General features: G+C 31.2%; 1 protein-coding gene across 5 annotated transcripts in view; it reads right to left on the bottom strand.

Moving 5' to 3' along the window:
- Nucleotides 1-12,514, bottom strand: part of LOC119631976 (PDF receptor) — an 80,156-nt gene that overhangs the window by 65,988 nt on the left and 1,654 nt on the right. For 2 of the 5 annotated variants that reach the window (XM_038024995.1, XM_038024667.1), the window contains exons 1-2: nt 7,604-7,700; nt 981-1,019 (exon numbers count right to left, since the gene is read on the bottom strand). The exons of 1 other annotated variant lie outside the window; for it this stretch is intronic. The gene's annotated coding sequence lies outside the window, so the exon portion shown is untranslated. Of the gene's footprint in view, nt 1-980; nt 1,020-7,603; nt 7,701-12,514 lie in introns of those variants that run through there. 2 more of the 5 variants (XM_038024745.1, XM_038024915.1) reach the window with 2 other exon arrangements.

Below are 12,514 nucleotides of genomic sequence, written 5' to 3'. Positions count from 1 at the left end.
TTGCCGCTATTAAATTCTAGTTACAAGGCGGATATCAGGGCCGTCATATCGGATATGGGCCTTAACGAGTTGCCCAGATTTAAGCTTAGAATATTAGATGTCCGCTATCTGATTGTAAAGTCGCCGCATGCCGGTTGCTTTTAATTTTTTAGCAACATATCCTTGATAAATTTATCTAACAAAGTTTGTGTGTTTAGTAAAACATCCAACTTTTCATCCCTTCGAACCAAGAGATAGACATGAAGTTATTATTAGTACTAACCATCCATGCAGAGTAAAATAGAATAAAAGAGAGTAATATACAAGTCGTGTTATATAAGAGGTATCAGAGAAAGAAGTACATTCCAGATTTTTAATATGTCTCAAAATACATTTAAAGCTATCAGAAAATATACATAATGTGATATGATGTAACGAAGAGATCACAAGAAGTTGCATATGTCCCACCCTTGTTATATATGTAAAACACTTAACGCAACAGCTACGAAAAGTTTCAATCACCAGTTTTTTGATAATCGCTATCTGACCTAAAATCCCATTGCACTAAATAGCGAATGTGACTTAAAAAGAAAAAAGGGGATAAAGATTTCAGATGAAGTTTGTGTTTCTAGGTAAAATTTGGACGATGTAATCAGGATTTTGGAACACGACGAGCAACAGACGAGCAAATAGACGACCGTAAATCTATTCCGTTGCCCTTGCCGATGAAAAAGGTATACACCAGACGTCGGAATATGCGATTCCCGAAGGCATTTGCAATAATAGTTGTCTTTATAAAAATTCTCATTTCTCTTAATATTTGAACGCAGGGCAGAAAAAAAAAAAAAAAAAAATCTGATAAAAATTAAATTCGAAATTTACACAGCTGATTCAAAGCAACTCTGTCTTTCATCCAGCTGACATATATCGATAGTTTTACACGTATTTGGTGCAGGTTTACTGCAACCGTTTTATTCAAAATAATTTCGCTCAGAGGTTACCTTGTCATTGTCTTTAACAAAAATGTGGCAGCAATACTCCTAAAAGAAAGAAAAAAAAAATTAATTATTAATGGAAGTCTTGGCATGTCGATGTTATTTCTTATAAAGGCACTAATTCATCGAAAAGATTGCGGCACTTGTTTCCATACGAGTAAAAATTCTTTTAAAAAAGGGAGACATTGCTTTGTAATGCGATCTGTAAAATCAAGTCGTGGGAACTTATAAATTTTACAAAGAATCAATTCAGTAAATCAATGAATAAAATGGAAATGTGATAAGCGTGCCATCACAAAAGGGAGATGAGGCCAAATTACGAATAGGAAAAGGGCAGTGAAAGACAACTTTTTTTTACCTCTAAAGTAAGGTAGTAAAGTACAATTTGCGATTTATCGGTAACTGTACGCATTTGAGTAATTTCTGTTCAAATGCCAAGTTTCGAGCAAGTTTCATATAAGGGAAGTTCACAATGTAAAAATAATTATTTTTAGTGATGGCGGCGAAGTGATTGTTATTTTTATACAGATTGATTGATTTTTGAAAGGGTAATTAAACGAAATGTACAAGAAACAATGAAATGAAGGGAATGGGGACGAATATAAGCGTGGAGCCATATTGCGTTCATTTTGAATGCAATGGATTGCTAAGTAAGTAGCAAAGAAGATATATATTTTGTATGTACGTATAATGTTCCACAGATCTGTTCAAAGGTAAGAAGCTAACTGAATCGCATTTTCCAAGGTTAACTAACTCCTTCGACTTTCAGGAAATTTGAATTTAGTCTGAAGGATGAAAAGGTTTTGGAATTAGTTTTTCTCAAACAGAAGAGAAATCGCAACTCGACGTAATTCTATTTTTTTATTTATTTTTCAATCTGATGATTGAATCTTATGTAATATTTTTGGAAAATTTTTATTTCGCTGGTGCTTGGGGAACTCTTTGTAGGGTAATGGTGCGATAAGCGAAGCCATTAATAAAATAAATTGCTTTGCAGGAGGTGCCGCCTTTTTCTATTCTCAATCAACCCGTTTATGTATTTCAAGACACATATCTTTTTTCGCGTATGTAAATACTTGAATATTAACAAATATTTTAAAAATTTTCTCTCTTAAAACAAGTTTATTTTTTTTTTTTTTTTTTTTTTTTTTTTTTTTTTTGTATCATTTATTTTCTTACAGATTAACGTTCTTAATATTCAAAAGAAAAGCATTTAATTAAACGAAATGATTGTAAAGATTGTTTATAAAAAAAAAAATTGAACTATCTAAGTAAAACCTTTGTTTATATAATTTTTATTGCCTTTAATAAAAAATTTGTTTTTTCTTTGGCCGCGTCGCTGTTAATTCTTGCATTTTGGACAACATTTCATTTATTGAATGCTGTAACGATCAATAGCACTTTGCATTATGCGTACATATGTAATAAATATTCTATGGGAAAAAGTTCACTAATGCCTAAATATTTTAAATTTATTTATAGTGCGGTTGAGGGAAATTTTGTTTATTTTAGAGTTGTTTTTTTTTTTTTTTTGTGTAATAAAAGGTTTCTTAATATTTTAATTAGGAAATATTATTACAAATATTATGATTGTAGCAAAAATGTATTGAAAACAAACTATCTTTGAAAAACATTTGCATTTAATTAAGCGTAAAATCAATTATTTTTATTTTCAATAAATTGGAATAAATGCGTAGATAAATAATAAAACAAACTAAATACCGTAATAATGGCAGTTAAAAGAAATGAAATAAAATCGGTTACAAGGCAAATTAAGTATATAGCTCACCTTCAATATATAATATATATATATATATATACATATACAATAGTCAATGGGCGTGTCAGCTAATCGGCTGCATTGATTAGAGCGCAATCTGTTATATAATCTGCTTCAATCAAACGAGCCATCACTCCAACTACAACAAACTAAGGCAATTAAAATGAAACACTGACAGACTGCAGCAGATATATATATATATATATATATAAATATATTTTGTTTTTGGACCAACCACTCAAAGGAAGCTTCCTCTGCACGATGATGATCAGAAGGGATTATAGGAAATGCTTTCACCAAACATTACTCATTCATATGTGCAATACTTCGATTATTACACTTGCACTCGAAAAAATGCGCTTTGGTGGACAGGTCTCAAAGATAAGTTGTCCTTTCGGCACAGCACTCAACGACGAAAAATACTTTGAATGAGATATGTTTTACTATTCTCCTATAGATGAGGTAAGTAATTCTCTTTTCATTTGTATAGTAATACAATACATATACATAGTGCAGGCAATTTCCGTTAAATTATAATTTCAAAAATCACAATACAATATTTATAGGTTTACAGCAATTGGCGGCACTGCATACGCACAGTGTTTCGATATAAATTAAAAGGATTTTCATGTTGCGCATATATATATATTACCGGTCGGTAATTGTGGCCAAATACATTTGTAGAACGCTATATGAAACCATTGATAAGAAAACATTTAGGATCAGGATCAACGTGCTATCAAACCAAATTTGAGCTTGTAATCTTAAAATGGATGAAATATTATACAATTATTTTGAATAGATTTCGTAGCAGTTTCAACGATTCCAACAATTCCAATTACGGAAAGTGAAAAAAAAACTTGCAGAACGAGTGTATGTTAGATAAACCTCAACGTATGTTATATATAAATCTCAAATGATTGCCATATTTAAGCTGATCATGAGAATGATTCGTACACTGTGGGATTACAAGGACTTAAGGAATTTAATATACCTCTTGTGTGTAAGGAAAATAAACAACAAGTGCCGAGAAAACCTTAAGATCATATTAGAAATAATAAAGCCCGTCGCAATTGTTGTATTAACGCCCAAAATTATGCTATGGCATTGTTTATGTATACATATACATTAAAATATACTATAGCTGTGAAATTTCATGTGCATAAAAGTAAATGGAAAACACACAAAAGCAACAATGCAGTAAAAAAAAAAAATAAATAAATAAATTTTTTTTTAAGGATACTGTACGTTTTTATTGAAGAAGTCCTTGTTTTCCTTCAAGCCTTTTCTGCCATGAAACTAAACTTATGAGAAATATAACATGAAACTGTCGCTACCCTTTGCTCATGTTATTGAAAATGTAGTCGTGCTTTTCCTACACTCCTAATACATTTGTTTGCCAAGTAGACAAACAAGTTTTACTCAGCATAGTGGTCATGTTGAACCGCTACGGTTCGTCATGAACATATCAAAATTAGAAAACGTTTAGTTAGAACAATTAGATAAACACCTTGCCACCTTGCCACCTTTGCAAATCCAAAATATCATATTTTCTAAAATATGCATATGCACATCTGTGCAGTCGTCATAAACACAAGTTCTGGTCGGTGTAATTATCAGTAAATAATGAACGACCGCTATGGGCATCATACCCCACGGGACAACTGGATGGCCGTAGGCCACTAAAGATTTAGTTTGATTGCCGAGCGGCATGTAAATGGCATCTTAAAGAACTATCAGAAAAAAGATTGTGGCTCAGTTCCAACGAATACTTATGTGTAGCACTTGTTACGCGGCTCATATCATATAAGGAGTTTGGCATGCATTTATGTCTTATACGTGTTTTCCTTTCATCTGATATCGACATCAGTATCGCGTAAGGCGCAAAAGTCTAAGAACATTATTTTTGAAAGTCCCCTAAAAAACTGTATTAATATATATTTGAACTCTACTTGAACCTCCGGCGCTTATTTATTAGGCACGACATCTGGTATAACCAAGTTAAGTATGTTCTCAAAAGCAACGATATACAATCGTCAAAGTGAATGTAGATAGTCAGAAGGTCATTTATAGTGGCCGTCTCTACCAGCTCGTAAGGCAAGTCACGAATCAATTCCACTAGCGATGGTGTATAATATATTTTTAAGCTCTCAAAGCCATTTGCATTTTCATTCACGTTGTGCAGCAGTGGATCATTTTTAATGCTGCACTGAAAATACACTTAAACTTTAAAGTGCGCTTCACAACTCCACATTCAGATCAATACATTTATCGCTTTCCAAAAACATGGCTGATAACATAATAAATTATGGTTCTATCGATTTTTAAAATTACTTCAGTAAATCGAGCCAAATTATTAATAAAAAAAACATTTGAACTTAAACAGAAGCAGAAAGCCACTCTCATTTAAATATAATGCAATCCGATATCTTCTGCACAAGTATTTCCCCCGACTTGCAACCCCCATTATAGGCAACATATATTACTGCATCACTATTGCTTTTTAGGATTAAGTCAAGTCATTGCAAGAGGAAAATATCTACAGAATTCTTGCATTCACGTTTTCGTATAAAAAGATGTAAAAAAATGTTCTAATTAGAAGTGCTTACGAGACAAATAGCCAAAATTATCAGACAACGTTAATGATTCCCATGTGAAAATAATTCAAGTTTCGTTTTCGTCGCTAGCCAATACATGTCTCCGAACATCCATATGATCTATTTCCAAAGAGTCCAGTGTTTGGACAGGGGCATCCATAGAAAGAGAAGGGTCACGCAGACAGAGAGAGAGAGAATGGAATTGGGCGAGGAACATTTAGTGAATACAACAACAGTGCTGCTATTGCTTGTGATCCTCACAATCTACATAGAACTGATCGCCCTAAATGAGAATGTGAAGGATATTCAGATTTGCCTTAAATGAGTGTTAGTGGTTACCCTACAACATACAAAATAGTTCTTGCGGCTCATGTCTGGTGTATCGCGTTCACTAACGCGTTTACCTCTCTGCATTAAGCAGAAAAAAAAGCTCTTGTTACTTTTTTTTATTTTCATGCAAAGGCATACTTAGATGAAAGCCCGCGTATTGGAGGACCCTGAAAACATCACATGCTCTGATCCAACAAACTGAGCAAACTTGATATACTTTCCAAACATTTGATTATCATTATTGGGTTTCTCGTCCATAAGAAACTAGAAAATAATTGACTTTCTCTATATTTATATACAGCTTACTGTCCATGGTAACATATATTTGGTTCTAAATATTACCTCAATATGATTTAAGCTCCCTACCTTAAATTGTTTTTCTGGATTGCTACTGCGAAGCAATTTTCATCATAAAATATTACAAATTAAATTATCTTTCTAAAGGCATCACTAATTATGCGCAATCCTACTCGGAGTAGGGTTCAAGACTCGTCAGATTCAAATTTGATCCGTCTAAGATTTATGTCAAATTGCAATCATGACCAAATTTCATCATAAAACGTTAACAATGAAATTATTTTGCCATATAAAGGCTTGAATTTCCTGAGAATCCTTATATGGGGCAGTATTTGAAAAGGGATTTACGTCGATATTATTCCTGGTATGTGAATTTGATTTTATGAATTAATTTTCACCAAGAAATATATATTTAAATATATTTTGTCATTTCAGGAAGAAGGCTTACGCCTACGAAAAACTAAATAGAATTTTTATATAAATTTATTATACATTACAACGTCACCTTGCTTTCGATTTTTCCTTTCGAATCTATATAATCGTTTTTAGTTTCATTTCTTCGCGACTAATAGACCTTGAGAAACCAATGGAATAGTTGTACATATATTTGAGATCAGATCTTTGAAGAAAAGTCATGAGACAGTTTATTAAACAAACCGACAAATAGAGCGACAAATAAATATTTCTTGGTATTTTACATGAGCTATACTGCCGTGTGAAGTCTTAATCCCCGAAGTCTTAGTGCCCGATGGCAGCCTCCAAACGCCCCGAGGGTGATTAAAATAGACAGACAGTCAGACAGACAGGCAAATGTAGCTTAGTTGACTTACATATACCCACATATATATAAACTTATCTAACTTTTTAGCAGGGTGCAGCTCAGGTGCTACATTAACACTTTACAAGAAATTGACAAATTTATTATACCGTCTGTGATGGGCATAAGTATGTACTGCTTTACCGTACGCTACCATAGAAAATTATCGCATTATAATTAATAGATTTTGGTTAGGGTTTGGACATCGTAATAAAATGACTGAAACGCCTAAATATATGATTGAAAATCTTGTAAAGAAAACACATGCTAGAGGGGCTGACATTGTCATGTTATACGATTATTTGCTAACATTCGGTCCATTACTTAATTAAAGTGATTTCGTTTTGCGTTGCAATAGTCAATGAACATCGTAGACTTTATAAATTACTTGATCCCTTATACCCAAGTAGTGTTACGAGTGTAATGACAAAAATAGTACACCCATCCGCCTCCGATGGATATAAAAGAACAAAAATATTTTGACATAATCGTAACACCGCAAATCCTTACGTTCTTGCATCTAGGATGTTTTCACCCTTCCGAGAAACTTTATTATAAATTTTTTCCCGATATATTAATCATCTCGCTAAAGACGTTTGAGTGAAAACGTGAAAATTTTTCAATATAATTATGCCTCTCTTTGACGGCAGCACAGCTTGAACAAGATGTCATTTTTTAATTGAAATAATTTTGTTTTCTTTTTATAAATTAAATTAAATGTTCCCTCCATAGAAGAATTGTAGGATAATTTCTGAAAATCTTTTTAAAAATTTTTAATAATTTTATTTAATTTTTGAATTTAACTTACTTCGCATCAGTACTTTCGAATTTTAAAAGTCCTTTTTATTTATTTTTTAGTTCATTTTATTTTAGTTGATTTATATATTTTGCACTTTTTTTTTTTTGAGTTTATTTAAATTTTTCCTTTTAATAAAATTTATTATATTTTATATAGTTTAATTTAAACAAAATTATAATTTTTTTTTTTTTTTTAATGTTTTAAATTCCAACCATTTAGTGTATTTTTTAGTTAAATAATTTTTATTTTTTCTTATCTAAGTTGAAAATTAAGCGTTACACGTAACCGTTCATAGCAACTAACTAAAGCAAACTGAAAAGTGATTCCGTTACAACGAACAGGATATAAAAACACATTGCCAGAGTTGGCTATGAGCCAAATCAACATATATGTAAATCATAATGGCTAAGAAAGTAGAAAATGACGACGAAAGAGAGAAAAAGTGAAAATGAAACTTTTTGCAACAACGGAACGAACGAATGTACAAATACTACGGCACTTGTGACACATTACACTAAGATTGCATATGGAAAAGCATACCTCATACAGTGTAGTATTCATATATATATATATATATATATATATATATGTAGGTGTATTTCTCTATACAAATACATACTTATGTATATACGTTTTGTTTAAGATGTGCAACAAAGCTATTCAATAAAAAGGGTAGTAGAGCGATGCTCGAGACAAGAATTTTCAAAATTGAAAAATCAAAAATTAATATATAAATTAAAAAAAAAGAAGATATATGTGTATATAGAAATTAAATTAAAATAAATTAAATAACAAGTAAAATAAAATATTTTATAATTTAACAGACATTTGGGACAAACTATCGCTTTAGTTACACCAATAGCAAGCAATTATCGCCAATCTACTGAACATGCTTTGATTGTCACATGGGTTGACCATTCAGTCACGAGTTTAACGAATTTGAAACAATTGAAAACGAATAATATTGAACCCAGATGCCCAGAATAAATAATGGATAAAAGAGAAGGGATAAACTTGGCATCGCATTTACACAACTGCACGAATGTTAGGCTTGTCTATAGCAGTAGAGTAAAGCAAATTTTTAAATTACAATTAATGCAATTCTGTGTAGAATTGCAATTGTGTCAGGAGTTCGGTTTCGAGTGCGAAAAAATCGCTATTAGTAGTGATATTTTTATCCCACGAATATATATAATTAACATTTCTAACTAGATTTTAAAGTAAGACAAAAGGAACATAAATAAATATGTTGACTAATTAAGTTCCCTATATAAATATGTAACTATTTTTATTTGATCTATTTAGAAGTGAAAGCTTTGCCTATCCAGTTATGCTAGTTTTCAAAGTCGTAAGAGTCTTTTCATATCTTCTAAATCTTGCCTTTCTTCCTTGGCTTCCCTTCTTTCCTCGTGCGATTGTTTTTATCCACAAAATAAAAACTTGACATCATTTACACAGCTATATATATATATGAAAGCTATAATCCTTTATAGAATTAAGTTTCTTCTGAGAATTGTCTATATATAGTATACGACAAAAATACAATCAATAAATTGTAAGATTTTTATCCGCTTGTCAAATATCAAGTAACGCATAATGGCCAAAATCAAAGCCAATAAATAATGGATAAAATGTATGTAACAACCGAAACGACAACCAAATTTTAAGCGTTTACATTAAATGAATGATTGAATATTAGTGGGATAATAATGACATAAAGCGTTAAGAGCAAAGGAAGGCAAAATTTTTGTCCCTAATTGAAATAATACTTCAAAACTCATAAACTAGCATATGAGTATTGCTTACGAAATAATCGGGAAAATATAATTATTTAACCCTAACGCCATTTGTAGTACAACGGCAGTTATAAATTGAGATATGATCACGTTTTATAAATTTATCTGTCCGTCAGTCCGTCTGTCTTTTTTCTTGTGCTCAACTTACGGATCGTTATTTTTGAGATATTTTGATCAAATTTATTGCTCCGACATATTTTCGCCCAAGGACGAAAGCTATTCGAAAATTTGGAGTATTTTGTTAACACTATATTTTGCAAAGGGCTGTACGATATTTAATGGTGGTCCGTATCCTCCTATAGTATTCTCATTTTTATTGTATTCATTTTAAGTTTTATCGCCTCAATAGTACATATCCCATCAAATAATTAATTAGATAATCCCCACACTGAAGTAAAAGTATGCGAAGCGTAACGATTACATCAAACACAATTGGATATGGGTCAACGAATAATGCTTCGTGAGGGATGATATATTTTATTCGTAAATTAAAAAACCGTTTAATCGATTTGAAATGTTATACGTTAGTTGCATGAAATAACTAACAAACAATGATCAGACAATGGTCGGATAATCGTCGCAGCCTTTAACAATTTTATAAACCTTGGACATGGTAAGTATAATATCTAAGAGCCTATGAAATGAGGGAAATTGGATATATTCGATAGTTTTATGGATCGATTTAATATGAAAAGCCTTATAAATAAATATTGATGAACTTTCGTCAGCTTAGTGCACTTAATCAATGTTAAGTGAAATGATCGGCAAATGTAAATGCATAAGTTTTCTAGAAGCTATCAAATGCAGAGGCTTTACCGACAAGATTTACTTTACAAAATAATTGCTGAGTTTAAAACTTTTTATTTGATGCATAATTTAGGAAAACTTTTTTGAAAGTTTCATTATAATTACGAACATTTGAGAGATATATGAGATTAGAAATTTGTTGCGAAATCTCTTGAGATTTTCACGCACACTTGACTTTAACTTTAAGAACGAACTCAATTAGTAATTTCAATTTGAACAAAAGAGAATAAAAAAGGAAACAGATGGACGGATGGGCATAACACACCTAACTCAGAAGTTCAAGTTATAAGCGATCGATGATCTATAAAAAGTGCACAAAAAGTGAGCCAGAGATCTATCCATCTAAAGTTAGACTTGGTAGTTCAAACAGCCCTTCCCTTTCTTGTTGTTATAGCAATGGATCGAACGGAATAATTTCGATCAAGGGCGTTAAGATGGCTTCATCTGTAAGTGCAAAATGAAATTTTCTCTAGGAAATGCGAGCTTAAGTTTAATTAAATATTTGCCCTAAGCTATTGGTTTTTAATGCAAATATTGATTATATTAAGAGCATATCTAAAATTAACGGATATACGGACCAAAGCATTATCCTTTAAAATCAAGACTCCTATGCGTAACAATTCTTATAATTCGTCAAATCAATGAAACAAATTTCCGTGTATTTTAATGTTTAATGCAAACAGAGTAAGGAAATTAGCAAAGCGTCGCTTTTTAAGGGAAGATGCAAAAGTAAACCAAATATTAAGTACATTTAAAAGATGATAACGAAGAAATTTTTAGCAAAATAAATAAATATTTCGATCTTAAATATCTTTCAAGTTTGACTGTTTTGTGCACACAAAATAAAAACGCACAGGAAAAATCAAGAACGGAAACTGAGGAGTTCATATACTTCCGTTGCCGGCAAATGCATAAATGCAACTAAAATAAAGAGAAAAAGAAAAAAAAATAAAAAAATAAATAAATAATAAAACAAGAAAAACGAGAAAGGCGAAAACAACAAAAACGAAAAACGAAAAACGAAAAACGAAAACGAAATTCAAACATTAAGCGCTCATGTAAATAGAGCGAACTTTAAAGTGAAAGCCAACTGTCAAACAGAAAAACAACAACAACAATAACAGATATAAATAAATAATCAAAATGCAATAAAAATGTAAGAACGGAAAAGAAAAAATAATTGCGCGCGCATACGTATACAGAAAAACAAAACAAAAAACAAAACAAAACAAAAAAAAAAAAAAAAATCCCCAAAAGAAATAAAAGCAACAGCAAAATTACACGTGATTTATACGAGAAAGTAAGACACGAAACCAAAACAACTACAACAACAACAATAAAATAAAGAGCAGAAGAAGGAAACTAAAGCCAAACATAAATATAAACACATAACAAACAAGAACAACTTGAAGATAAGCAGCAAAACATGAAAAGCAACAATTTTTCTTTGTTTCGTTTTTCAAGCCATGAAAGTGTGATAAGTACAAAAACGAAGCAAAAAAAAAAAAGTGAAAAAATTGCAAAAAAAAAAAAAAAAAATGCAACAATCAAATCTAGAGCATAACAAGTGCAAAGTACTTAAGAATTATGTTGCGCTATAAATCATTATTATCACTAGCATCGTTATCATTATAATAAGTAGTTGATCATTTTTTATGCTTTTACTTCTTCTCTTTCTTCTTGTATTTTTCATGCCGCTGACAAAGGACTGGCTTATGAAAAGAAAAGAAAAGTTAAAGCGAAACAACAAAGAAAAAAGAAAAACAAATCGAGACATAAGTGTAAGGACGCATGGACTTACGTACACCCATCATTAATTGGCGTAATTGCGTGACTCTTTCACTTCGTATATCTACCATGCCCGGACACGTACCCATTCTTATGCATTTATCTGTGTATGTATATATCTATTTATGTGTACATGTATAGATTTATACAGAATCAAAAATCTATACTAGATTATGTTCTTCGCACTGAAGACGGCAAGGGAGCAATAATAAAGAGCATTCAAATTCACACCAACTATGTATAGACTTCAAGTTAGTAATAAAAATATATTTGATTTACTGTCAAAATTGCTTCGGTGATATACATATTATGAATAACGTGTAAGTGGATCACTCTCACTGGAAATATTTATCTAAGGGCATCAATATCAATTTCTATCCGAATTTCTGAGCCCTTAACACTGTGACTAATAGGCGGCAAACAAACGAACGAATATACTTTCATCAAATATGTGAAGAATTTATTTAAGAAATGGCAAAAGCGATATACTCTTGGTAGGGATTATTAAAAAATAAAATATTGAAATGTA

The sequence above is a fragment of the Glossina fuscipes genome, unplaced genomic scaffold (genome assembly GCF_014805625.2).
Source record: "Glossina fuscipes isolate IAEA_lab_2018 unplaced genomic scaffold, Yale_Gfus_2 0, whole genome shotgun sequence".
Classification (NCBI taxonomy): domain Eukaryota; kingdom Metazoa; phylum Arthropoda; class Insecta; order Diptera; family Glossinidae; genus Glossina; species Glossina fuscipes.
This window is presented reverse-complemented; position numbering and strand designations above follow the sequence as displayed.